The 26,797-nt window shown below is 50.3% G+C and overlaps 1 protein-coding gene across 18 annotated transcripts in view; it reads right to left on the reverse strand.

The window, feature by feature from the left end:
* The window catches only part of MAK (male germ cell associated kinase), a 99,887-nt gene extending 73,323 nt beyond the window's left edge, over positions 1-26,564 (reverse strand). For 4 of the 18 annotated variants that reach the window (XM_077269879.1, XM_077269870.1, XM_077269871.1 and 1 more), the window contains exon 1: positions 24,983-25,221. The gene's annotated coding sequence lies outside the window, so the exon portion shown is untranslated. Of the gene's footprint in view, positions 1-24,982; positions 25,224-25,405; positions 25,509-26,078 lie in introns of those variants that run through there. The other 14 variants (XM_077269862.1, XM_077269865.1, XM_077269876.1 and 11 more) reach the window with 9 other exon arrangements.
* Positions 26,565-26,797: the final 233 nt, after the last annotated feature.

Genomic DNA, 26,797 nt, shown 5'->3' on the forward strand with positions numbered 1-26,797 from the left:
CACAGGGGCCCCAGGCAGAGCACAGGGGCCCCAGGCAGCATATGGGGCCCCAGGCAGCATATGGGGCCCCAGGCAGAGCACAGTGGCCCCAGGCAGAGCACAGGGGCCCCAGGCAGAACATGGGGCCCCAGGCAGAACATGGGGCCCCAGGCAGAACATGGGGCCCCAGGCAGAGCACAGGGGCCCCAGGCAGAGCACAGGGGCCCCAGGCAGAGCACAGGGGCCCCAGGCAGCATATGGGGCCCCAGGCAGAGCAGTGGCCCCAGGCAGCATATGGGGCCCCAGGCAGAGCACAGTGGCCCCAGGCAGCATATGGGGCCCCAGGCAGAGCACAGTGGCCCCAGGCAGAGCACAGGGGCCCCAGGCAGCATATGGGGCCCCAGGCAGGGCACAGTGGTCCCAGGCAGAGCACAGGGGCCCCAGGCAGCTTATGGGGCCCCAGGCAGAGCACAGTGGCCCCAGGCAGAACATGGGGCCCCAGGCAGAGCACAGTGGCCCCAGGCAGAGCACAGGGGCCCCAGGCAGCATATGGGGCCCCAGGCAGAGCACAGTGGTCCTAGGCAGAGCACAGGGGCCCCAGGCAGCCTATGGGGCCCCAGGCAGAGCACAGTGGTCCCAGGCAGAGCACAGGGGCCCCAGGCAGCATATGGGGCCCCAGGCAGAGCACAGGGGCCCCAGGCAGCATATGGGGCCCCAGGCAGAGCACAGTGGCCCCAGGCAGAGCACAGGGGCCCCAGGCAGAGCACAGGGGCCCCAGGCAGAGCACAGAGGCCCCAGGCAGCCTATGGGGCCCCAGGCAGAGCACAGTGGCCCCAGGCAGAGCACAGGGGCCCCAGGCAGCATATGGGGCCCCAGGCAGAGCACAGGGGCCCCAGGCAGCATATGGGGCCCCAGGCAGAGCACAGTGGCCCCAGGCAGAGCACAGGGGCCCCAGGCAGCGTATGGGGCCCCAGGCAGAGCACAGGGGCCCCAGGCAGAGCACAGGGGCCCCAGGCAGCATATGGGGCCCCAGGCAGAGCACAGTGGCCCCAGGCAGAGCACAGGAGCCCCAGGCAGAACATGGGGCCCCAGGCAGAACATGGGGCCCCAGGCAGAGCACAGGGGCCCCAGGCAGAGCACAGGGGCCCCAGGCAGCATATGGGGCCCCAGGCAGCATATGGGGCCCCAGGCAGCATATGGGGCCCCAGGCAGAGCACAGTGGCCCCAGGCAGCATATGGGGCCCCAGGCAGAGCACAGTGGCCCCAGGCAGAGCACAGGGGCCCCAGGCAGCATATGGGGCCCCAGGCAGAGCACAGTGGTCCCAGGCAGAGCACAGGGGCCCCAGGCAGCTTATGGGGCCCCAGGCAGAGCACAGTGGCCCCAGGCAGAACATGGGGCCCCAGGCAGAGCACAGTGGCCCCAGGCAGAGCACAGGGGCCCCAGGAAGAGCACAGGGGCCCCAGGCAGCATATGGGGCCCCAGGCAGAGCACAGTGGTCCCAGGCAGAGCACAGGGGCCCCAGGCAGCTTATGGGGCCCCAGGCAGAGCACAGTGGCCCCAGGCAGAACATGGGGCCCCAGGCAGAGCACAGTGGCCCCAGGCAGAGCACAGGGGCCCCAGGCAGAGCACAGGGGCCCCAGGCAGCATATGGGGCCCCAGGCAGAGCACAGGGGCCCCCAGGCAGCATATGAGGCCCTAGGCAGCATATGAGGCCCCAGGCAGAGCACAGTGGCCCCAGGCAGAGCACAGGGGCCCCAGGCAGCATATGGGGCCCCAGGCAGAGCACAGTGGTCCCAGGTAGAGCACAGGGGCCCCAGGCAGCCTATGGGGCCCCAGGCAGAGCACAGGGGCCCCAGGCAGCATATGGGGCCCCAGGCAGAGCACAGGGGCCAACAGGCAGCATATGGGGCCCCAGGCAGAGCACAGTGGCCCCAGGCAGAGCACAGGGGCCCCAGGCAGAGCATAGGGGCCCCTGGCAGAGCATATGGGGCCCCAGGCAGAGCACAGCGATATTTTGGACCACTGTGCGGTGTTTCAGACCCCCTGTGTGATGTCTGGGGCCCTGTTCTTAAGTATATTAAAGATTAAAGTAACGTATATTAAAGTATATTATAGATCAAATTTGACACGTTTATGAGCACCATTGAGTGATATACTCAAGAATGACATAATTTTTCAACATTTTATGGTTTCAAACTGTAAACACTCAGAGTTTTTTTTACTTCAACCAGAAAACCTTAACGGTTCATAAAAAACTTGACTGTTCAGGATATGATAAAAGTCATAGTATTCTGAATCTTTAACTTATAAAGATACCTTTACATGGGGTGATTATTGGTTCCAGAGAGGCTTTCGGCCGATAATCGTACACATGGCTGGTGACAGGACAATACAATATAAACCTTCAAAGGTAAACACTGATAACATTAAAATCTAATATATAATTGCCTAGAATACTACTTCCGGCAATTTGTGCCAACTTCCGTGGCTTTGTCCGGAGATAATGTCCGGAGATAAGTGACGTCACCAGCGTCCTACACCCGCTCAGGGTGGACAAAGATATATGCCTTCGTGGTGCGCGGCACTTTTCTGATTGGTTGCCGCCTGCCGCGAGCGACCAATCAGAAATGTGCCGTACTGTCAAGAATTGTCAAGAGCTGGTGAGTGCAGCCATTTTTTGTTCTTTCTTACTATTATTTATTAATTGTATTATTCTTACATTTGAATAAATAAAGTATATATGGATTCTAGACTCCCGATTCTTTAGAATCGGGCTGCCATCTAGTTTATTTATAATAAAGAATTACTAAAATATATTTAAACACTCGATCCCAATAACAAATATTTTTATGTATTGGATTTTTTTTTTTTTTTTATTTATTTTTTTTACAGGGGTGGGGCTAATAGCAATTTGGATTGACAGTGGCATTTTTTTTTTTTATAATTTAACTTATTTTTTTAAAAGTTATTTTTATTTAATTTATTCTTCAAAATAGCGCCACGGCCACTAGCGGAAGACGGAGCAGCTCCGCAACAGATCCTGATCGGCGCCTGCACCGAAAAGGGTGCCATGTGTCGGACCCTGACCAATCCTATCCTGGGTAGATAACCTCTTTAATAGTTCTCATATTAAAAAAGTTCGGTCTACCATAGATATTGAAGATATTTTTGTTCTCCACATTGAGGAAATACCCCTTTCTTTTAAAGGTGGATTTACATGAATGGAACCGCCTTCCAGTATATTTTTATATGAGATATATATATATATATACATACATACATTATATATATATATATATATATATATATATATATATATTATATATATATATATATATATATATATATATATATATATATATATATATATATATATATATATATATACACACACACACACACACACACACACACACACACAGTGGGGCAAAAAAGTATTTAGTCAGTCAGCAATAGTGCAAGTTCCACCACTTAAAAAGATGAGAGGCGTCTGTAATTTACATCATAGGTAGACCTCAACTATGGGAGACAAACTGAGAAAAAAAAATCCAGAAAATCACATTGTCTGTTTTTTTATCATTTTATTTGCATATTATGGTGGAAAATAAGTATTTGGTCAGAAACAAACAATCAAGATTTCTGGCTTTCACAGACCTGTAACTTCTTCTTTAAGAGTCCCCTCTTTCCTCCACTCATTACCTGTAGTAATGGCACCTGTTTAAACTTGTTATCAGTATAAAAAGACACCTGTGCACACCCTCAAACAGTCTGACTCCAAACTCCACTATGGTGAAGACCAAAGAGCTGTCAAAGGACACCAGAAACAAAATTGTAGCCCTGCACCAGGCTGGGAAGACTGGATCTGCAATAGCCAACCAGCTTGGAGTGAAGAAATCAACAGTGGGAGCAATAATTAGAAAATGGAAGACATTCAAGACCACTGATAATCTCCCTCGATCTGGGGCTCCACGCAAAATCCCACCCCGTGGGGTCAGAATGATCACAAGAACGGTGAGCAAAAATCCCAGAACCACGCGGGGGGACCTAGTGAATGAACTGCAGAGAGCTGGGACCAATGTAACAAGGCCTACCATAAGTAACACACTACGCCACCATGGACTCAGATCCTGCAGTGCCAGACGTGTCCCACTGCTTAAGCCAGTACATGTCCGGGCCCGTCTGAAGTTTGCTAGAGAGCATTTGGATGATCCAGAGGAGTTTTGGGAGAATGTCCTATGGTCTGATGAAACCAAACTGGAACTGTTTGGTAGAAACACAACTTGTCGTGTTTGGAGGAAAAAGAATACTGAGTTGCATCCATCAAACACCATACCTACTGTAAAGCATGGTGGTGGAAACATCATGCTTTGGGGCTGTTTCTCTGCAAAGGGGCCAGGACGACTGATCCGGGTACATGAAAGAATGAATGGCGCCATGTATCGTGAGATTTTGAGTGCAAACCTCCTTCCATCAGCAAGGGCATTGAAGATGAAACGTGGCTGGGTCTTTCAACATGACAATGATCCAAAGCACACCGCCAGGGCAACGAAGGAGTGGCTTCGTAAGAAGCATTTCAAGGTCCTGGAGTGGCCTAGCCAGTCTCCAGATCTCAACCCTATAGAAAACCTTTGGAGGGAGTTGAAAGTCCGTGTTGCCAAGCGAAAAGCCAAAAACATCACTGCTCTAGAGGAGATCTGCATGGAGGAATGGGCCAACATACCAACAACAGTGTGTGGCAACCTTGTGAAGACTTACAGAAAACCTTTGACCTCTGTCATTGCCAACAAAGGATATATTACAAAGTATTGAGATGAAATTTTGTTTCTGACCAAATACTTATTTTCCACCATAATATGCAAATAAAATTATAAAAAAACAGACAATGTGATTTTCTGGATTTTTTTGTCTCAGTTTGTCTCCCATAGTTGAGGTCTACCTATGATGTAAATTACAGACGCCTCTCATCTTTTTAAGTGGTGGAACTTGCACTATTGCTGACTGACTAAATACTTTTTCGCCCCACTGTGTATATATATATATATATATATATATATATATATATATATATATATATATATATATATATATATATATATATATAGCGCTGTGATCACGCGGGCTCACAATGACTGTTGCCATGATCGGGTGTGGGTGTCAGCTCTACATGACGCCCTGTAGCAACACCCATGATCGGTGATAGCACCGAATGCAGACATGTTCCACTCTGATGCCGTGTCAATAGTGACAGCGACATCGAAGAGCATTACAGGGGAAATGAGCTCCCTCTCTGCTTCCATCTGCACAACGCGATGCGATGTTAATATCCATGATGACCCCGGGCCACAAGGTCCTTCAGATAAGGTGGCCTGCAAGCGCCTGCTCAGAGTAGGAGAAGGCGAGTTTGCTCAGTGATCTGTCAGTGTAAAGCCTCTTTCACATTTCCGTCGGTACGGGGCAGTCGCAAACCGTCGGCCCTACGTACCGACGGACGTTGTGCAAAATTGTGCACAACGTGGGCAGCGGATGCAGTTTTCCGACACATCCGCTGCCCATTATGAAGTCCGGGAGGAGGGGGCGGAGTTCCGGCCTCGCATGTGTGGTCGGAAATGGCAGATCCGACGGACGAAAAAACGTTCCCTTGAACGTTTTTTCATCACGACGGTCCACAAAAACACGACGCATCCGTTGCACGACGGATGCAACGTGTGGCCATCCGTCGCAATCCGTTGTCAATAAAAGTCTATGGCAAAAAACGCATCCTGCGGGCACATTTGCAGGATCCGTTTTTTTACCAAAACGACGGATTGCGATGGATGGCAAAAAACGGAAGTGTGAAGGAGGCTTTAGGATGATGTCCCATAGTGGAACAATGTAAAAAAGTTTTAAAAAGCAATTGTTAAAAAAAAAAAAAAAAAAAAAAAGGTCTAAATATTTTTAAAAGATCATTAACCCAATACATACATTTATGTAAAAATAAATTAATACAGAAATAAAACAGTACACATATTTGGTATTGCCACGTCCAGAACGATCCAACCTATAAAAATGTTCCACTAGTTAACTCCGTCAGTGAACATCGCAAAAAAAATTAAATAAAAAATGAGACAAAAAACTATGCCTTATCATACCGCTGAACAAAAAGTGCAATAAAAACGAGATAAATAAGACACAGCTGAAAATGACATCTTGTGCCGCAAAAAAAAAAGCTGCCATACAGCTCCATCAGCGGGAAAATAATAATAAAAAAAAAAGTTATAGCTCTCAGAATAAAGTGATGCAATAATAATTTTTTCTATAAAATATAGTTTTTATTGTGTAAAAGCGCCAAAACCTTACAAAATAGGCATTAGACCTACTGGTAATTATGTTTCCAGGAGTCCATCCTGACAGCACCATGGAGGACGTCCTCCTCTCCCTTGCTGGGACAGGAAACACACGAGAGTTTAAAAGGTCATGTCCCACCCCCAATCCTCAGTGTTTTAACAAGAACCGCCGCATGGAAATGCAAAAAGTACTTTAATAATAAATAGAACATATTACATCATATGCTCAAAAAACATTACATCATGCATATAAATAACAGACCAGGGAGAGAACAACCAGTGCTGTCAGGATGGACTCCTGGAAACATAATTACCGGTAGGTCTAATGCCTATTTTCCAGGACGTCCCTCCTGACAGCAAGATGGAGAGTACCAAAGCACCTCCTTAGGGTGGGATTACCGCTTGGAGAACTTTCCTCCCAAATGCAGTATGTTGACCAGACAAAACATCAAGTTTATAATGTTTACAAAAGGTATTGGCACTAGCCCATGTTGCTGCCTTACAAATCTGCTCCAGAGAGGCGCCTGCCCTCTCAGCCCAAGAAGTAGATATCCCTCGTGTAGAGTGTGCATGAAGACCCTCCGGAGGTGGGACCCCTCAGACTGGTAGGCCTCAGAGATCACGGACGTGATCCAACGAGCAATAGAGGCCTTAGAGGCCTTCTTTCCCTTATTCTTTCCCCCAAACAGAATGAACAAATTTGGGTCTATCCGCCATGAGCTGGTGGCTGCTAGGTAATCTAAGACTGCCTGTCTGACGTCGAGGGAATGAAGGGCTTTTTCTTTTGCGTTAGCAGGGTTATTACAAAATTAAGGTAACACAATCTCCTGATTTCTGTTCTTTGCAGATCCTACTTTTGGAATAAATGAGGGATCTAGTTTAAGGATTAAACTATCCTCTCTAATCTGTAGGTACGGGTCCCTAGTACACAGGGCTTGAATTTCCCCCACCCTCTTGGCTGTGGTGACTGCCACTAAAAATGCTGTTTTACATGTGAGGATTGATATGGGCATATTATCAGCCGAGGCGTATGCGTCTTTACATAGGAATCTGAGGACCAAGTTGAGGTCCCAGGGAGGCGTTAATTGCCTAATGGTGGGGCGCAACCTCTGAGTAGCTCGGATAAATCTGACTACCCACGGGTGAGATGCTAGGGGATAGTCAAAAAAAAGAGCCGAGATCTGCACTTTCAAGGTGCTTGATCTAAGACCCTTGTTGAACCCAGCCTGCAGGAAATTTAGGATTCTAGGTATGTCAGGAGTGTCTGCCGCAACCTCAGACCTGCCACCTTCCAGACAGAAACGCTTCCATATCTTTAAATAGATTGCCGAAGTGACTGGCTTCCTGCTGGATTTAATAGTGGCTATCACTTGGTCTGATAAGCCACTTGCCTTCAGGATGTCCCCTTCAGGATCCATGCCGAGAGATGGAGTTTCTCTGGATTCGGGTGATAAACTGGACCTTGGTGGATTACATCCTCCCTGAGAGGAAGCTCTATTGGGTTCTCGATCGCCAGGTCCGCTAGCAGAGAGAACCAGCTCCTTCTTGGCCAGTATGGAGCGATCAGGATAACCTGGGCTCGATCCTCCTTGATCTTTCGGAGAACGGCTGGGATCAGTGCCAGAGATGGAAATGCGTATGAGAGAGGTTCCGTCCAACCCTGGCTCAGGGCGTCTACCCCCTCCGGGAGGTCACGTGGGTTCAGAGAGAAGAATCTTGAGACCTTCGAGTTTCTTCTGTTTGCAAACAGGTCTATACTGGGAGTTCCCCAACGAAGGCATAACTCCTGGAAGATATCCTGGTTGAGTTTCCACTCTGTTGCAAACACCCGTCTTCTGCTCAGATTGTCTGCTATCACGTTCTGAGAGCCCTCTAGGTGAATTGCAGAAATGGATAGGACCGAATTCTCTGCCCAGCGAAATATTCTTCCCGCTAGATCCTGGAGCAGATGGTGTCTTGAGCCCCCCTGATGTTTCAGGAAAGAGACCGTTGTCACATTGTCGGATAGTATCCTGACATGGCAATTTGCAAGAGTGTGTCGATTTCTTCTCAAGGCCTCCCAGACAGCATACAGCTCTTTGAAGTTAGAGGAACTGTGAATGACATCTGCTGGCCACCTTCCTTGTAGGATCTTGCCCTTTAGATTGGCTTCCCATCCCCATGCACTGGCGTCTGTAGTGACTACTATGTAGGGGGAGGTAGACCATAGTACTCCGACTCTTAAGTTCTCCGGCTGTGTCCACCAGAGGAGAGACCTTCGTACTGGAACTGTTAGTTTCAGAATACTGTCCAGTGAAAACCGGCGACGGTCCCATCTGGAGAGAATTAATCTCTGCAGAGGTCTTGAGTGAGACTGTGCCCATCTGACACATGGTATACAAGCCGTCATTAGGCCTAGTACTCTCATGGCCGTCCTTATTGAGGCTCTGTTCTCTAATAGGAGCCTGATCTGAGTCTGGATTGCCTCCAGCTTGGTCTCGGGCAGTAGGGATATTCTGCTTCTGGAGTCCAGACACACTCCCAAGAAGGTCTTCCTGTATTCCGGGGTAAGGTCGGACTTCTGCCAGTTTATGACCCATCCTAATTGTTCAATTACCGATATGGTCCGGCTCCTGTGGGCTGATAGAGTCTCTGGCGATCTTGCTACAAGTAGAAAGTCGTCGAGATATGGAACTATTATGATCCCTTGGTTTCTCAGGAAGGCGATGATCTCCGACACCAGCTTTGTGAATATACGAGGTGCCGAGGCAAGCCCGAAGGGAAGGCATTGAAACTGGTAGTGACAGGTCCAGGACGGCAGAGCTACAGCAAACCTCAGAAGCCTCTGAGATGAGGGGTGGACGGGGACCTGATAATAGGCACTCTTCAGGTCGAGAGTGCACATCACAGCATCCCGGTCTATGAGGTGAATTGCCGATCGTATGGACTCCATACGGAACCTTTTGTACCTGACCCAGGCATTCAAAGGTTTCAGATTTATTATCGTGCGGGAGTCGCCCGATGGTTTTGTGATGGAGAATAGGGAAGAGTAGTGTCCCTGGCCTACCTCTAGTGGCGGGACCGGAATTATGACTTGTGAAGAGAGCATGTCCTGTAAATCTATCAACATGGCAGAGTCTTGTGCGACCACCGTAGGTGCAATGTATCTCTCTGGAGGAGGGGAATAGAGCTCGATGCTGTATCCCTCTGCCACAGTCCGGAGGACCCACTGATTCTGAGTGACTCGGGCCCAATTTTCTGCAAAGTGGCGGAGCCTTCACCCGATATATGTGGCGTCATTGTGTTTTGGACTTAGAGGAGGGGCTGAAGAAGAAACTCCTGTTCTTATTGCCCTGGCTACTGGAACCCCTATAAGATCCTCTTTTGGATCTACCCCCTCTGAAATCATACTGCCTCCTGAAGGGGAATCCTTTCCGAAAGGACTGAGACCTTTTAGGTTTGTCCTCTGGAAAACCTTTCTTTTTATCAGAGGCAGATTCTAGAATAGTATCTAGAGAAGGACCAAATACTCTTGACCCTGAAAAGGGGATTGAGCAGAGCTTGGTCTTAGAGGCATTATCTCCTGACCAGGATCTTAGCCAAACCGCCCTTCTAGCCGCGTTAGATAACGAGCCGCTTCTAGCTGAAAATCTAACCGACTGTGCTGTCATATCGGACAGAAAAGCCATGGCTGATTTCATAATAGGGAGAGAGCTCAAAATGTCAGACCTCGGGGTTTTATTGGAGAGATGCTCTTCCAATTGCCCCATCCATAGGTACATAGATCGGGCCACCGAAGTGGCTGCTATGTTAGTCTTAATTAGGGCCGCAGATGATTCCCAGGCCCTTTTAAGAAGTATATCAGCCTTTCTGTCCATGGGATCACGCAAATTGGATGAATCCTCGAAGGGTATGGCTGTCTTTTTGGCAACCTTTGCCACTGGAACGTCTATTTTGGGTATCTCTTCCCATAGCTTGACTTCCTCAGGCTCGAATGGTAAGCGAGCCTTAAAGTCACGAGACAGTACCAGCCGATGTTCAGCCTCCTTCCACTCTTCCATTATCATAGCTTTAATATGTTCACTAAAGGGGAAGACTGTTTGTCGACGTGACATAAGTCCCCCGAACATCAGGTCCTGTCTGGAATGCGGCTTAGATGTCTCTTCTATTTGCATCGTGCTTCGCACTGCCTGCACAAGTTCATTTGTCTCCTCAGCCTGGAAAAATGATAATTACTTATGGGTAATTTGATTTTCCAGATCCATGACAGCACCGGTACATGAGAGATGGTCCCGCCCCCAAGAACAGGAAACCTGCATAGGAGATAAAAGATGGGGGCGGCACCTCTCTCCTCAGTTTGTTTACAGAGAAAGCAAGGTAACCGCTATGTCAGTCTTAGTCATATATACATTATATTAAACTCTAAAGACTATATATTAAGTGGTTATTTCCCCATCTTATTTATATTATTTATTTATTTTTTTTACTTATCTATATATTTTTTTTTTTATTTTTTTTTTGTGAATCACACAACCATCACCAAGATAGGGCGGGAATTAGAGCGGTGCTGTCATGGATCTGGAAAATCAAATTACCCGTAAGTAATTATAATTTTTTCCCTTCCCCATGACAGCACCGGTACATGAGAGGAAGAAATAGAAGGAACCTCTAGGGTGGGACAACGGCAGATAGCACTTTTCTCCCAAAGGCGAGATCTGATAGCCCCAGATTTAATCTATAATGGCGGAAGAAAGTAGAGGGTGAAGACCATACTGCTGCATTACAGATTTGCTCTATAAACGCATTTGCCCTCTCTGCCCAAGATGTGGAAATAGCCCTAGTAGAGTGGGCCGTAACACCAGGTGGAGGGACCTGCCCCGCAGAGGAATAGGAAAGTGATATAGCCATACGGAGCCACCGTGCAATGGTTGATTTTGTGGCCTTTTTTCCCGTTTGCCCCCTGAAAGGAGACAAAAAGGGCTGAAGACTGTCGCCATGGATTTGTCACTTCTATATATTGAAGTAGGCAACGTCTGACGTCCAAGCAATGGAAGGTTTCTTCTCCCTGGGATTTTGGATTGGCACAAAATGAGGGCAAGACTATCTCCTGGTCCCTGTGGAATTTTGAGTTGACCTTTGGTAAGAAGGCCGGATCAGATTTTATAATTACCCTGTCCTCTAGGAATGTAGTGTAAGGAGGGTCTATAGATATAGCCTGGAGCTCACTAATGCGTCTGGCTGAGGTAAGGGCAATCAGGAGAACCGTTTTTAAAGTTAGCGCTTTCACCGATATGGAGGAAAGAGGCTCAAAGGGAGAGGTGGTCAAAGCATTTAAAACCAAATTTAAATCCCAGGGAGCGACCTTTGGATGAGGTTTGAATGGTCTGGCTGTAAAGGAGGCCCGAATGAACCTACACACCCAGGGGTGATCAGCCAATTTTTGGTCAAACAGGGCACTAAGCGCCGAGACTTGCACTTTTAGGGTGCTGGTAAATAATCCTCTCTCCAGACCCTTTTGGAGAAATTCTAAGATTTCTGATATAGGGACTTCCTGAACGGTATCTGTTATCCTTCGGCCTGAAAATTCTAAAAATTTTCCCCATACCCTTTGGTATTTATCAGTTGTGATCTTCTTTCTACTGGACAGCAGAGTAGTAACTAACGGATCCGAGAATCCCTTCGCTAGCAGAAGTCCCCTCTCAAGTTCCAAGCAGTGAGGTGTAGACTGTGAACCTGAGGATGTGTCACTGGACCCTGGTGCAGAAGATTTGGAACATCTGGAAGTATCCATGGGTCCGAGATGGACATACGTCTGAGCCAAGTGAACCAAGCTCTCTTTGGCCAGAAGGGTGCGATTAAGATTATGCGCGATTTCTCCTCTCGGATCTTCTTCAGGACTGTAGGGATTAATGGGATTGGGGGAAACGCGTAGGCTAGTTGGAATCTCCATTGGTGCAGCAACGCATCTACTCCTTCCGGGTTCTCTTTCGGGTTCAGAGAGTAGAATCTTTCTACCTTTCGATTCTGCCTTGTGGAGAAAAGATCCACTTGAGGAAGCCCCCAGATGGCACAGATTTCTCCCAAAATTTTTTGATTTAGCGACCACTCGCCCTGGTGCAGGACGTGACGACTCAAAGTCTGCGACAAGGTTGTCCGACCCCTTTAAGTGTGTACTTGTAAGAGATAAGAGATGGTTTTCGGCCAAACGAAATAGCCTTCTTGCTTCTTCCATTAGGGGACTTGATCTCGTTCCTCCCTGTCGATTTATATACGATACCGTTGTGCTGTTGTCGGACAACACTACCAAATGTCTTCCTTTGACGTCCTCTTCCGTTTGAAGAATCGCTTGCCTTACCGCTGTTAATTCCTTCAGGTTTGAGGAGGCTAATTGCATCTGTGGATCCCATAGACCCTGTAGGATCCGATCTGATAGGTGTGCTCCCCAACCTAACGGGCTCGCATCCGTGGTCAGTACCACCGGATTCTGGATTGACCATGGGACCCCTTTTTTTAGATTTTCGGAATCTAGCCACCAGCTTAGAGAGTCCCGTACATGTTGTGACAATACGATTTTTCGATTTAAGTTGTAGGGTATTTTTGTTTGTTCTGACAGAATCTGCCACTGTAGGTCCCTTGAATGCAGTTGTGCCCATTGGACCGCCGGAATTGTTGCAGTTAGCATACCTAGGAGGGACATGGCTTCCCTCACCGAGACGGATTGGGCCGTCTGTACTTGTCTTACTCGCTGTTTTATGGCCTCGATCTTTCTGTCTGGAAGGACACAGTCTTGTCTGATTGAATTTAACTGAATTCCCAGGAACTCCTGTATCTGGACCGGAATCATTCTTGATTTTTTTAAGTTTATTATCCACCCCAGCCTGGTTAGTAGCTCTCGTACTTTCGTAACTGCTTTTGTGCAATCTTCTTGATTGTCTGCTATAAGGAGGAAATCGTCTAAATAGGGCACTAGTAGAATGTTTTCTCTCCTCACGAAGGATGCTACTTCCGAAATTATTTTTGTAAAGATACGAGGAGCTACTGATACCCCGAAGGGGAGACATTGGTATTGTAGATGGGTGTAGACCTGTCCCAGCTGCACTACCAACCTTAAAAATTGTTGATGCTCCATGCTGATTGGTACATGATAGTACGCATCCGTAAGGTCTAACACTGCCATGTAACATCCCGGATACAGCAGTTTTACCGCCGTTCTCAGAGTCTCCATTTTGAATTTTTCCACTCGGATGAACTTAACTCTTTTAGGTTGAAAATTGTTCTTAATGACCCATCCGGTTTTGGTGTGAGGAATAGGGTGCTGTAAAAACCCCTCCCTATTTCCTGTGGAGGTACTCTTACCAGGACTTTTTTGTCTAGAAGAAGGTGAACTTCTTTTTCGAGTACTAATTGGTTCTTTTTGGTCACACGAGTAACTTTTATTCGGTGAGGAGGCAGGGAGATAAAGTTTAAACGTAGGCCGTCGGATAACAAGTTGATTATCCATTGAGACGGCTGTAAGCTTACCCACTGATGGACAAAAAACCGCAACCTTCCTCCCACTTGGAATATGGCGTCATTGTTTGGGATCTGGTTTTGGAGGTTTATTGAAAAGGAAACCTTTCTCTCTTCTTTCACCCCAGGGTTTTCCCCGTGTGGCTCTATCCGTTGGACGGCCGCGGCCTGCTCTACCCGATCCTCGAAAGGACCGACGATTGTCATACCAACGTCGTTTAAAGAAGGGAGGTGGAGGGAAGTGTTTCTTCTTGTCCGCCGCTTTTTCTAAAATTTCATCTAATGCCCTCCCGAATAAATATTGCCCCTCACAGGGTACAGCACAGAGCTTCACTTTTGACTGAAAATCAGCATTCCAGTTTTTTAACCATAAGGCTCTTCTGCCCGAATTAGAGAGGGCACTTGCCCGGGCAGCAAACCGTACCGAATCAATGGCCGCGTCCGACAGGAACCCTGCTGCATTTTGTAGTGAAGGGATAACTTCTAGAAGTCTGTCTCTTGGACACTTGTTTTTTTATTTGGTCGCTTAGTTCATCTAGCCATCTAACCATGGCACGGGCAGTGCAAGTAGCCGCTACCCCTGGTTTGAACACCCAAGTTGAAGCTTCTCAGGCTGATTTTAGAAAGGCATCTGCTTTTTTATCTAGGGGGTCCCTTAGGGCACCCATATCCTCGAAAGGAAGCGCTATGCCCCTGGAGGTACTTGCGATAGCCGCGTCCAACTTTGGCGCCTTTTCCCACTTTTCGCAAATTTCCTCATCAAAGGGATATTTACGTTTTAGGGCCTGGGGAACCGAAATCTTTTTATTCGTTTTTTTCCATTCCTTTTTGATAAGATTTAATATGTTATCATGAAACGGAAAAACTTTCCGCTTTTTCCCTTCCAAATTGCTGAACATGGAGTCCTGAACCGTTCGTTTTTCTTTTGGTGTCGCCACCCCCAATGTGGATCTGACCAGTTTTAGCAATTTCCCCACATCTTCTGACAACACATATGGGCGACCACACTTCATCCGAAGAGTCCAGGTGCGAGAGTTCCTCGGCCGGAAGCTCTCCTGGTTCACCCTCAGATTCTATATCAGATGTTTGGGGCGCAGAAGGCGGCTTTACGGAGCTCTGCAACTCATAATGCTTTAATTGCTCCTTTACTGTGCTGTGCACTTCGTCTCTTACAATAGCTTTTATATTCTGAAGAAATGATGACGATTCTTCAGTTATCTTTTCCTTTATACATGAGCGGCACATACGCTTCTCATATGTCTTGGGAAGGCTTTTATCACAGAGTGCACATACTTTATTCTTTTGCTTAGAGGTAACTTTCCTTCCCTGCATATACACACAGAAACACAGTGTTACTGATATGTTGTTTGCCTTACAAAGGCACTCACCCACCGGACCACGACGGGCTGTGGTGTCTCTGCAGGGATCGCTGATTCTACAGGATCTGCCATCTTTGTAGGAGGCCGTTACCAGCGTCTCCTTGCCGCCATGCAGTTTAAATAAGTGTGGGCAGGAGACGGTGTGTGCGCCCCTGAACATCCTCCCCCCCGGGGAGTGTCAGCACACCGCTCCTTCGGCGTCTAGCGTCACTTCCGGTATACAAACCGGAAGTTCTCCCATTCACTTGGCGCCAGCGTCGTGATGGGTACGCTCTCTCTTCCTCCCCCGGCCCAGCCTCCGGCCAGGAGCGGACGCCGAGGAGTCCGCAGTGGGGAAGGACGCACATGCAGCCAGGTATGTGGGCGACGCGCGCACGCTGTCGCCGCTGCTCCCACCGCAGACCTCGGTCAGTGACCGGTTAAACAAAGGAGATCCCCTCCTCTGCAGCACCGCAGGTTCCCCGCAAGAACAGGAAACCAAACTGAGGAGAGAGGTGCCGCCCCCATCTTTTATCTCCTATGCAGGTTTCCTGTTCTTGGGGGCGGGACCATCTCTCATGTACCGGTGCTGTCATGGGGAAGGGAAAAAGGTATTTCCGGGGGTGACCCTGGCTCCCTGAGGGGAGCTCCCCCTCTTCTTCTGAGACTGAGTCCTCTGAGTTGGACATGTCCTCAGAACTAAACTCCGGCTCTCTCAGGTCTCGCTCCCATCTGGCTCTCTTGCGGCCAGGGATGGGGCTGGACTGCCCTGAAATATTGGACAAGGAAGCCTGGACTTCTTCCCGGATTAGGGACCTCATCTCTGACAAAAGTGAAGATTGTTCATCCCTCATAACCTTAGATGTGCAAGCTGCACACAAGGTCTTGCCATGGGAGTCCGGGAGTTTCACGTGGCATATAGGGCACCTGTTAGACTTTGTAGAGACCTTGCCGGGTTTCTTAGCTGGAGCGGGGGGGACAGAGGGGGTTCCCTTATCCTTAAATGACATAAGATAGGGAGTAAAATAGGGTAGGCCTGCTTGAACGTGTAGTGCGGGAAGTCTGCGCTACGCGCACTTACCCCTTCCTCGCCTGGCATGTCTTCCATGGCACCTTACAGAGGTAGAAGGTCTCCGCGACTCTGGACGCTGGATAGGAGCGTCCCTGTTGCCTTGCTGCTAAGCGTTCCAAACGTGGAGCACCCGCACTTCCCCACCTTTACCACGTCACCGGAAGTGACGGCTACCGGATGCCGCAATACCGGAAGTGACGTGGTTCCCTCGGAGTTCCGGAAGACGCCGAGCAGGACTAGACGCCGCGACTCCCTGCCTCATGAAACCGCGTCCGCAGCCAAGAGCCTCCCTCCGGGAGGAGTGGCTGCCACCAGGAGCCTCATCCCGCTCCCGGTCTTTGGAGCAGAGGGACTCCCGGTCCGGAAAGTTTCTGCCCTGAGCCGCTTGACAGGGGGAAGGGTATTTGCAAGCCGCACGATCCCCGAGCTCCGGTAAGCCTGCGCAGCTTCTCTCGTGCGTCCCTCCTTGCAGGGACAGGAAAAACACTGAGGATTGGGGGTGGGACATGACCTTTTAAACTCTCGTGTGTTTCCTGTCCCAGCAAGGGGGAGGAGGACGTCCTCCATGGTGCTGTCAGGAGGGAAGTCCTGGAAATAAAGAATATGAATGGAGTATCGCTGTAATCGTACTGACCAGAAAAATAAAGCTGCTTTATCAATTTTACCACTCGCGCTGACATCAGAAAGGTGAGGTGAGCTCATTGGCTGTGAACTCCCAGGACCTGTCTGACGGCACCGCGAGCAGGAAAACGTTCTCACGCTCGCGGTGCCATCAGATAGGTAATAGGAGTTCACAGGGAGCCCCTGGCAGCAGTAGCACATGCTGCTCAGTGTCTCTGCTGGATGACAGGCTGTATGGTCGCATCATGCAACCATGCAGCCTGCCACCTAGATGTAGCAGAGCTAGACCCGTTGTGGGACAAAGGGATTATCATCTTCTCTGCGGAAAGGTGAGGAATATTGTTGTTTGTTATTTTACCTCTTTTGCAGAAGACAGTGGCATCTGTGGAATGGGCGATGCAGTAAGTATGGTTTAATTAAGATTTAGTCAGTCAGCCTGGAATAAGACTTCTGGCATAAGGAAGTCTTTCCATAAACTTCATGTATTTGTCAATAAAAGTATAAAAACTTATAAAAATGTTTATAATTGTACTTCAGTACTCATAGGAACATCTGCCCAAAAGATCTAACACTGAAGCAGCAAACTTGGTGAAATCCAAAATGTGCGTCAGTTTCACAACTTTTGGGCACAACTGTATACAGTAGTACAACTGTCAGATGCCAGCATAACGGGACATTACATGGCGATATGATATGGGTTGATAATAATGTTACATATCTCATCCTTATAAACACTAGCACATAGGGTTAATATTGGAAGCCTTGTTAGAAGAAAATCCAATAGTAAACAGCCTGCCTTCAGTCCCACACACTAGGCAGTAAATCGCTTTACATAAGATTAGAGAATTATTCCTCTAGAGGACACATAGAGGACAGTGAAATGTAACAGACAAAACAATGGACACTAGAACTGTGACATGCAAGACGAAGATTGAAATCAGCAACAGTGAAGAAATGCAAGCAGCCATCATATGGTGCATGGAAAACTCACACCAGTCCCTGGGTAAATGGCAGAGACTTTTTTGTCTGCTGCTGTCATGTGCCAGGAAAAATGCGGGCTTAGAGCCGGAGCCGGCAACAAAAGGGAGGTAGATGACCTTGAACGTGTCTGTACAGCCAAGGTCATGAAGGCGTAAGTTGTTCAGTGGAATTTACAACTGGTCTCATTGCTGGCCACTTCATAACTCTCCAGTGCTTTGTCAGCTGTCATGTGCCAGAAAGATGCGGGCTCAGCTCCAGAGCCCGCAATAAAGGGGAGACACGACATATGACGTATTTATTCGTCATATGTCGTGAAAGGGCTACATCCGCCATACGGTTCCAGAGATGGTAGCCTTTTCATTTAATGGTCATTTTTATGGTCTTCACCATGTGGGGGAACCGATCATACTGGTAAAGGAATGTTATCATCAAGCTGTCAATCTAAACATGTCTTTCCAGAAGACGTAACAGAGCAATGGCACAAGGCCTCATGCATTGTGTCTGCTAGCAAAGACCAACTGAGGACACTACATACACCAGCAATAAGCTACATGTGTTATTCACAGCTGAGCATAAGGAAACGACTATATATGTGAAGAATAGAGACCTTGCTGTGACAGTGCATCATTACAGTAAACTGGTTGACATACAGTCATGGTTGAAAGTGTTGGCACCCTTGAATTGTTCCAGAACATGAAGTATTTCTCCCAGAAAATGATTGCAATTACACATGTTTTGTTATGCACATGTTTGTGTGTATTTGAACAACACAATATAGAGGAAAAACGGCAGGTTGAACATAACTTCACACAAAACTCCAAAAACAGTCAGCAAAAAATTGTTGGCAGCTTTCCAAAATTGTTCGTAAATAACTTTGCTACAAGCATGTGATGCTCGTTCAAACTCACAAGTGGAAAGTAACAGGTGTGGGCAATATAAAAATCACACCTGAAACCAGATAAAAAGGGGGAGAAGTTGACCCAATCTTTGACTGTGGCTCTGACAGCCGCAGGTAGAATTGTGATCATCCCACGACTGTTAACATGTTAAATGCCGCTATCTGTGACAACGGCATTTAATTTGAGCACCCTGGAAGAGCGTCATAAGATCCGCATATCGGTGCCCCGTCACATAATCCCGGGGTGCAGATGGGTTGTTATGACAGCCAGGGGTCTGCAGAAGACCCTCATATTTCACACTGCAGATCCCCTATGAACACGTCCTGTGGCCAGAGTTCATAGGAGATGAGGAGTTCTGCAACAAATGGCAGGACTGAAGCCCTGCTATTTGTAGCACAAGCAATCGAATGAGTACACCTTCAACGCTCCTAAGGGGACTGTTGAAGCAAGTAAAAAGTAGAAAAAAAATTATAAAAAAATACTACAAAAATGTCTTATAACTTTCACCTTTAACATGTTTGTCTATAATTTTCTTTCTAATCTCCTGAGACAACTCTTTCCTTCGCGTCCTCTGGTCCATGTTGAGTGTGATACACACCATGTCACCAAACAGCACAGTGAGTATCTGTAGCCCTATATACAGGCCCACTCACTGGTTCCAAGATTGTAGACACCTGTGATGCTAGTTAGTGGACACACCTTGATGTAACATGTCCCTTCTGTCACATTATTTTCAGGGTACCATCATTTCTGTACAGGTCTTTAGGAATTATAAAGGTACCAACTCAGATTTTGCATAAACAGATATAACAATGAAAAGGTTAGTACAGCCTTTGCATTTTGACAAAAAAACGGATGTCGGTCTATTATTTGACATGCTTCCCACAATAGCGTGTCTTATGTGGACAGTCTTATCCTACTAGAAGAGGAAAACAGATCAGACAGCTTGGATGTCACCCCATCTGATCCTACTGCCTTTCCTAGGTAAGTGGCATTATGTGTCTGGCGACCACTTATCTCTTCTCTGAAGGAATAACATCTCTGTGTCACTGGTATACTTATGGGGTAGTTAGAGAAGACAGTTGGCCGCCAAGCTAGAGTGTTATGTCTGTAGTGAGCTATATCTGGCCCCTAGGCAGATTTCCGGAGACCGCAGTGTTTGGGCCGGCAGCTGTGTTTGGTCAGCCGCCTTCCCATTAAATTTCTTCTTACTCTGAGCTCATACACTAAATGTTCCCCCTACTTAGCGCTGAGGTGCGTGCAATGGAAGACTACATCCTAACGCCAGTGCCAACGTCAGGACATATTTCATGGGCGGAGTTTGTGCACAATATGCACGGACCCCCAAAAGATGGTATAAATATCCCTGGCCCTTGGCAGAAAAAAACAAAAGAAGATTCCCCACCCTTGGTTTACATGAAGGCCATTCCTATCTATGCTGTTGGCAGCCCGGCAGCCCACTGCCAATCTCTTTCTTTCTATACCGTCTGTTTTACCCCAATGGACAATCGAGGCATAAAGGGTGGGGGGCACCTATTGCCTAATAGTACCAGCATGCTAACCTTGCCATGAGTAACAGCTGGGGTCTACAGAGGGCAGAGGTCTCACTGACAGCTGGTGCTGCCTTCTGCCATCAGCTTAATGAGCTGCTGATCCACTGTATTCTGAAGCTCCTAAGGAAACTACCGTAGTACGTTACCAGCCTCATCAGCAGACACTGGGACTGATAACAACCGATGCAAAGGAAGACTGAAGAACCAATCAGACTGCTTAATTTATGTTACTCAATTATCTGGGATCTGATTGGCTGCAAGGGCAAAGGATCCACTGATTTTTAGATGAATCTCCTCCATTCAATAATTTGGATTACTCAAATACAAAACTCTCTTACATTACTATAAATCACTGGTAAAACTGATGGTCCAGCTACGGGGAAGCTGCACTAGCAAAAACAGAAACTGCGTCCAAACCCCTACCCTTATACTGTATATGGGGGTGATAAAATAGCTATGATGTCATCAATACAGGTGTCAATAACACCGAAGATTTGGGGCTCGGCCCAGGTTCTTGCCCAGTGGCCACTTTGAACCATGTTGGCATTCATATGGCTCCGATCCCCTGCGGCTTCCTGCCTACCTCCCCCTATTTCTTGTTCACCTTTGGCTGCTGTAGGTTTGTGTCCAACAAGACATCAGCGTCCTGGGGCAGGCAAGACTTTATTCTTTGCATGGACTGCTGAACTCAGGGGGCACTATTACTGTATGGGGAACTCAGGGGGGCACTATTACTGTATGGGGAACTCAGGGGGGCACTATTACTGTATGGGGAACTCAGGGGGGCACTATTACTGTATGGGGAACTCAGGGGGGCACTATTACTGTATGGGGAACTCAGGGGGGCACTATTACTGTATGGGGAACTCAGGGGGCACTATTACTGTATGGGGAACTCAGGGGGCACTATTACTGTATGGGGAACTCAGGGGGCACTATTACTGTATGGGGAACTCAGGGGGCACTATTACTGTATGGGGAACTCAGGGGGCACTATTACTGTATGGGGAACTCAGGGGGCACTATTACTGTATGGGGAACTCAGGGGGCACTATTACTGTATGGGGAACTCAGGGGGCACTATTACTGTATGGGGAACTCAGGGGGCACTATTACTGTATGGGGAACTCAGGGGGCACTATTACTGTATGGGGAACTCAGGGGGCACTATTACTGTATGGGGAACTCAGGGGGCACTATTACTGTATGGGGAACTCAGGGGGCACTATTACTGTATGGGGAACTCAGGGGGCACTATTACTGTATGGGGAACTCAGGGGGCACTATTACTGTATGGGGAACTCAGGGGGCACTATTACTGTATGGGGAACTCAGGGGGCACTATTACTGTATGGGGAACTCAGGGGGCACTATTACTGTATGGGGAACTCAGGGGGCACTATTACTGTATGGGGAACTCAGGGGGCACTATTACTGTATGGGGAACTCAGGGGGCACTATTACTGTATGGGGAACTCAGGGGGCACTATTACTGTATGGGGAACTCAGGGGGCACTATTACTGTATGGGGAACTCAGGGGGCACTATTACTGTATGGGGAACTCAGGGGGCACTATTACTGTATGGGGAACTCAGGGGGCACTATTACTGTATGGGGAACTCAGGGGGCACTATTACTGTATGGGGAACTCAGGGGGCATTATTACTGTATGGGGAACTCAGGGTGCACTATTACTGTATGGGGAACTCAGGGTGCACTATTTCTGTATGGGGAACTCAGGGGGGCACTATTACTGTGTGGGGAACTCAGGGGGGCACTATTACTGTGTGGGGAACTCAGGGGGGCACTATTACTGTGTGGGGAACTCAGGGGGGCACTATTACTGTGTGGGGAACTCAGGGGGGCACTATTACTGTGTGGGGAACTCAGGGGGGCACTATTACAGGAGAGGGATGTCAGGTGGCATTATCACTGGAGGGGAGACAGCGCGGCATTACTATTTAGGGGAACAGTCAGGGATTATTAGGGGCTTGTGTATTGTTTTCTTATAGGGATAAGAACTATAGGCAGGCTGCCTGCTCTAGTCTCGGAGTGGTCACAGACCGTTCCTGACTGCATTTCTGCGGCTTCCGTTGACGTCATCAGAGCAGCCTTTTCTTTACCGCTCTGTTCTGTTGACAGGGCGTCTGTGCCGATGTTATGCTAATTGACAGCCGCCTCCCAGCTGCTTACTTGTGGGAAGCAGACTGTCAATCAGAATGACGTTGGTGGTGACTCTACGCTTACAGAGCAGACCAGAAGAGGAAGAGCTGCTCTGTTGATGTGAGTTCAAATGAAGCAGCAGAATCGCCGGCAGGACCGGTCTGTGACTGCACTGAATCAGCAGAGATCGGCGCTGGACAGAACTACTGCCTGCCTGTTTCTTCATAAAATGCTGGAATCAGATAATGGTGAGAAGTGATTAGGAAATGATGAAACACAAGAAGCATGCTGCTTTTTTCTGTTGGCGCTTAGTTTTAGTATTTATTTTTTGTCACCTGGTGGCATTTTTCTCACATGGGACACCAGGAGCCAGGACCGACAGGGAGCGGGGTACAGCGCCAGACACTAGGAGCCAGGACCAACAGGGAGCAGGGTACAGCGCCGGACACCAGGAGCCAGGACCGGCAGGGAGCGGGGTACAGCGCCAGACACCAGGAGCCGGAATCGGCAGGGAGCGGGGTACAGCGCCAGACACTAGGAGCCAGCACCGGCAGGGAGCGGGGTACAGCGCCAGACACTAGGAGCCAGCACCGGCAGGGAGCGGGGTACAGCGCCAGACACTAGGAGCCAGCACCGGCAGGGAGCGGGGTACAGCGCCAGACACTAGGAGCCAGCACCGGCAGGGAGCGGGGTACAGCGCCAGACACTAGGAGCCAGCACCGGCAGGGAGCGGGGTACAGCGCCAGACACTAGGAGCCAGGACCGGCAGGGAGCGGGGTACAGCGCCAGACACTAGGAGCCAGGACCGGCAGGGAGCGGGGTACAGCGCCAGACACCAGGAGCCGGAACCGGCAGGGAGCGGGGTACAGCGCCAGACACTAGGAGCCAGCACCGGCAGGGAGCGGGGTACAGCGCAAGACACTAGGAGCCAGCACCGGCAGGGAGCGGGGTACAGCGCCAGACACTAGGAGCCAGCACCGGCAGGGAGCGGGGTACAGCGCCAGACACCAGGAGCCGGAACCGGCAGGGAGCGGGGTACAGCGCCGGACACCAGGAGCCAGGACCGGCAGGGAGCGGGGTACAGCGCCAGACACTAGGAGCCAGGACCGGCAGGGAGCGGGGTACAGCGCCAGACACTAGGAGCCAGGACCGGCAGGGGGCGGGGTACAGCGCAAGACACTAGGAGCCAGCACCGGCAGGGAGCGGGGTACAGCGCCAGACACTAGGAGCCAGCACCGGCAGGGAGCAGGGTACAGCGCCAGACACTAGGAGCCAGGACCGGCAGGGAGCGGGGTACAGCGCCAGACACCAGGAGCCGGAACCGGCAGGGAGCGGGGTACAGCGCCAGACACTAGGAGCCAGCACCGGCAGGGAGCGGGGTACAGCGCCAGACACCAGGAGCCAGGACCGGCAGGGAGCGGGGTACAGCGCCAGACACCAGGAGCCGGAATCGGCAGGGAGCGGGGTACAGCGCCGGACGCCAGGACCGGCAGGGAGCGGGGTACAGCGCCGGACACCAGGAGCCAGGACCGGCAGGGAGCGGGGTACAGCGCCAGACACTAGGAGCCAGGACCGGCAGGGAGCGGGGTACAGCGCCAGACACCAGGAGCCAGAACCGGCAGGGAGCGGGGTACAGCGCCAGACACCAGGAGCCAGAACCGGCAGGGAGCGGGGTACAGCGCCAGACACTAGGAGCCAGCACCGGCAGGGAGCGGGGTACAGCGCCAGACACTAGGAGCCAGCACCGGCAGGGAGCGGGGTACAGCGCCAGACACTAGGAGCCAGCACCGGCAGGGAGCGGGGTACAGCGCCAGACACTAGGAGCCAGCACCGGCAGGGAGCGTGGTACAGCGCCAGACACTAGGAGCCAGCACCGGCAGGGAGCGGGGTACAGCGCCGGACACCAGGAGCCAGGACCGGCAGGGAGCAGGGTACAGCGCCGGACACCAGGAGCCGGGACCGGCAGGGAGCGGGGTACAGCGCCGGACACCAGGAGCCGGGACCGGCAGGGAGAGGGGTACAGCGCCGGACACTAGGAGCCAGCACCGGCAGGGAGCGGGGTACAGCGCCGGACACCAGGAGCCGGGACCGGCAGGGAGCGGGGTACAGCGCCGGACACCAGGAGCCAGGACCGGCAGGGAGAGGGGTACAGCGCCGGACACTAGGAGCCAGCACCGGCAGGGAGCGGGGTACAGCGCCGGACACCAGGAGCCAGGACCGGCAGGGAGAGGGGTACAGCGCCGGACACTAGGAGCCAGCACCGGCAGGGAGCGGGGTACAGCGCCGGACACCAGGAGCCAGGACCGGCAGGGAGAGGGGTACAGCGCCGGACACTAGGAGCCAGCACCGGCAGGGAGCGGGGTACAGCGCCGGACACCAGGAGCCAGGACCGGCAGGGAGCGGGGTACAGCGCCGGACACCAGGAGCCAGGACCGGCAGGGAGCGGGGTACAGCGCCGGACACTAGGAGCCAGGACCGGCAGGGAGCGGGGTACAGCGCCGGACACTAGGAGCCAGGACCGACCATGTGTAGCAGTTGCTCACCTGCACTTGCAGTCGGGGGTTCAGCTGTCAGGTCACGTGATTCACCCTTCTGCTCCCCGGGTCATGGAAGTGTGTGAGGTGTGTCGCCTTGGTAACAGCAGCCAGGGACAGGGGCGGGACGTATTTCGGAAGGCTCTGACGTCTGTATGTTGTCTGCGTCCAACTATGGGAAGGGGCGGGATGAATGCGCGTGATTGGCTGCTGTTCCTCCAATGAGGAGAGTAAAAGGCACCACCTCAAAGTCCCCGGCAGCGGCATAGGCGGTCACTATGACAACGGGAAACATACAGGCGCTGCTCACACGTGCGGGGTCAGGGCTGACGCTGGAGGTGCGGTGCCGTGTGACTGAAAGGGGTTGTCCACTACTTTCAATTAACCCCCCAATGTATCCCCCCCGGGGCCCCTGATGAATTGTGCAAATACCTTTTGTTGCCGTTTTTGCCTGTGAGCGGCGCTGTAGCGGCGACCCAGGCTGCAGCCGCCGCTTATTTCCGCCGACGTCACGTCAATTTCCAGGCTCTGGAAATTGACGTGACGTCAGCAGCAGGTGTGTCCCAGCCGCACAGTCAGAGCAGTCACTCATCAAGAGTGACTGGGCTGTGGGCGGGGCTGGTGGCTGCCTGCGGGGCTGTGCTGGGGGCGGGCGGGGCTAGGCAGGGATGAAGAAGGTGCGGGCGCTGGGGTCTGTATGTTCGTGCCAGCGCCGGTATGTAGGCACGGCGCCGGGGCTCTGCGCCGGTATGTGCTGGGTCTGCTGCGGGGGGTGGGGTGGTCTTTGGTGTGTGTGTGTGTGTGTGTGTGTGTGTGTGTGTGTGTGTGTGTGTGTGTGTGTGTGTGTGTGTGTGTCTCTGTGTGCAGGCATTGTCCGATGGGACTACAAGTCCCATCGGGCTCTGCCTGCTACAGTGACAGTCAGTGACACATTAGCCAATGATGGGACAGTAGTAGTCCCATCATCCGGCTAATGTGTTGAATGTAAAAAAAAACAAAAAAAAAACAAACCACACATATACAGTACATGCGACGACATGCGCATACAGACATACAGTACATACATACAGACATACAGTACATATAACATAGATTACATACTCACCACCACTTGTCACTTTGATCCCCGAAGCCAGTGTCATAAAAAATATTAAAATAATAAACAACCAATATACTCCCTGATCCGCAGAAATCCAATTAAAACGAGTGTCCCACGACGATCTCCCGTGGAGAACAGGAGCATCTGCTGATGCAACCACTCTCCAGGGGCTCCAGGAAGACAATGAGGGGAGGAAGGTATCCTTCCACAATGTATTCCCCACAATGTATTCCTACGCCCCTGTGAGAAAATAGTCCCTAGTCTCACTTTATGGCATGCTGTATGAGAAAGTTCCCACGCAGCTTTTTGCCATAAAGTGAGACCAGTGAACTATAGTAACCTCAGTGATGCACTGCAGGAGCCATTGTCCTTAAATACGTGGCACGTGGCACTTACATACGTGGCACTTATATACGTGGCACGTGGCACTTGCATACGTGGCACTTATATACGTGGCACTTACATGCGTGACACTTACATACGTGGCACGTGGCACTTACATACGTGGCACTTACATACGTGGCACTTACATACGTGGCACGTGGCACTTACATACGTGGCACTTACATACGTGGCACTTACATACGTGGCACTTACATACGTGGCACTTAAATACGTGGCACGTGGCACTTACATACGTGGCACTTATATACGTGGCACGTGGCACTTACATACGTGGCACTTACATACGTGGCACTTACATACGTGGCACGTGGCACTTACAT

This window comes from Ranitomeya variabilis, chromosome 6 (assembly GCF_051348905.1).
Source record: "Ranitomeya variabilis isolate aRanVar5 chromosome 6, aRanVar5.hap1, whole genome shotgun sequence".
Taxonomy (NCBI): domain Eukaryota; kingdom Metazoa; phylum Chordata; class Amphibia; order Anura; family Dendrobatidae; genus Ranitomeya; species Ranitomeya variabilis.